Source organism: Rhinopithecus bieti, unplaced genomic scaffold (assembly GCF_001698545.2).
Source record: "Rhinopithecus bieti isolate Rb0 unplaced genomic scaffold, ASM169854v2 scaffold_62780, whole genome shotgun sequence".
Taxonomy (NCBI): domain Eukaryota; kingdom Metazoa; phylum Chordata; class Mammalia; order Primates; family Cercopithecidae; genus Rhinopithecus; species Rhinopithecus bieti.
In genome coordinates this window covers 333,507-335,788 of record NW_016823825.1, presented here as the reverse complement: position 1 = coordinate 335,788, position 2,282 = coordinate 333,507, and positions in this window count along the sequence as shown.

The window sequence follows — 2,282 nt, the reverse complement described above, 5'->3', positions numbered from 1 at the left end:
TAGATTTTTTTCTTGGTTAGGTTTCCTTATGGCCTTTGAAGTGTAGATTGAGTGCAATCTTCCTTAATGTTCCCTCTTAGGGATCTTGTTTTGTTACAGTAGCTGATCTTTTGGGTTAGGTAAGTGGAGAAAGAATGTGTTGTACTTATTTTGCTTATACATCATATGCAAGGTGGGGAGAGGTGTCTTTCATATGTTCTGGTTACCTCTTCTCTGCAACTGTGTAAAGTTACCAGAGTCTGCCTTTTAATTACAAAACCCAGTGTTGCTGAAGAGATGGGGAAACAGGCTCTCTCAAACTTTGTTTGCTAGTGGGAACTGTAAAAATATACATACTCTTTGACTTGGCAATTCCAGTTCTATAAGTTAATCCTAAAGAAATAATAAGAATGTGTGCAAAAATTAGATCATTAGCATAGTCATTGCAGCTTTTTTTTATGGTATAGAAAGCTTGACAACACATAAAGGTAAAACAAAATGTGGTCTTATGCCTATAGAATAGAAAAGACAGCGGCTATATAAGTGTATGTGTGTGTGTGTGTGTGTGTGTATAATAGAAGGGTCTATAATATTGACTTTGACAGGTTTTTCTCAAAATTAGGTGAATTTAAAAAATAGTCCCATTTTATACCAAGTGATCTCATCTTCTTATATAAAAACAGTTAAAATCTCCATAAATGTATGGTATTTACACAATTAAAGCAGCAGGATAGTTTCCAAAATATGGACAGTTTTTAGGTGTGGAATTATGGGTGATATTTATTTCATTCCTTTTTTTCTTATTTTCTAACATTTTCTACTATATTTTACTTGTCTAATAGTAAAAAATATATAAAGTTTACTTTCTAGGGGAAGTCATTTTCTTTTGTTTATGAAATAGTCATTTGAAGCTCAGAAATCCATGGACGGGTAAAGCCGGCCTGCATATATAGAAGAGACAAGTCATGGAAAGAATTCTAGACTTGCTTTCAGGCCTAAAATCCAGACTTGGCTCTGCTACACAATCTCCCTTTGCAAGGTTCAGCAAGTCCTTTTACTACTTTGGATCTGTTTCCCCACCTTTAAGTGAGGGCACCATTGTTACCCTGTATACTGCATAGGATTATTAGGGGTACAGGTGAGATAATATATGTGGAAAACTTTGGAGATGTTAAATGTGTTTAGTCAATAGAAGACCTAGGAATCAGCAGGCAACTCAAACAGCAAGTCATAGGCTAATCCAATTAGCTGAGCCCTATCCTAATCTTATCCATTCTTTACCTGCTTTCAGCTCTCCTCTGTACTAACAAGGAATTTTGCCTGTCAGTTTGAGAAGGCAGCATGCTTCTCTGTTTCCATCCATGAATTCAGCACTAGCAGATGTGCAGGGAGCCAAAACGCCAGCTCTGTGTTTTCCTATGTTCATTTCCAGTAACCCAGTTAGCCTGCTGCTAGCTGCACACCTGCAGGGTGTCTTGCCTCAGGCAATCCCACTGCACTTTGAAGCCCTTACTTGTCGATGTTAAATATGCCGTGGTATACACAGTGTGCTATGTTTTCATTTTTCCACAAGAATGTCACAATATCCACATGAAGGGGAGGTCTTACTTCACAAATCCACAGTATTCAAAGTCGTCACTCTAGAAAATTACCTCCCACAGCCTCTACTTGGGAGAGTTCCTTTATCTTTGGATTTTCCTCTGCTTATCTAGCTCCTGTCCCCAGACTGATAAAAAATGAGAGTCTTGTACTAAGTTTGTTATGTCTGAAGATTTAGTTGCCCAAGCTGTGCGGACCCACATTGTTAGTTTTTGAGTCACGTTTCTTAGCTTGTGAAAAGCCTGTGAAAAGAGCTTGGACTTCCACGAGGAAAACCAGTTTTCCTAGGGAGCTCCAGAGGAGAATACCCTTGTCTGATTTCCCCAAAATAACTGTTCCTTCTTATTAGTAAGTGCCAAGCCAAGTTACCAAGGGGCCACCTGCCTTACTGGAGCCTTCCACACCTCCTGCCTTCTAAATTAAGAATGATGAGGACAACATCTAAGACTTTTTACTTTGTGTTTGAATACATACTTTACATTTTCAAAAATATTCTAAAAGCACCTTTATAAAGTGCCTGGGCCCCAGTCTTTTCCCATATACGTACAGTGACTTCAATAAAAGAGTCTCTTTTCCATGCCAAATGCCAGGCATTTACCAGGTTAAGTAAGAATATGGGATCTTGCTGGCAAGAGGAATAAAAGTGGTTTAAAGGCAATAAATGTACATTCTTAGCCCTTCTGATGACACTAGGCAGAGAGTCT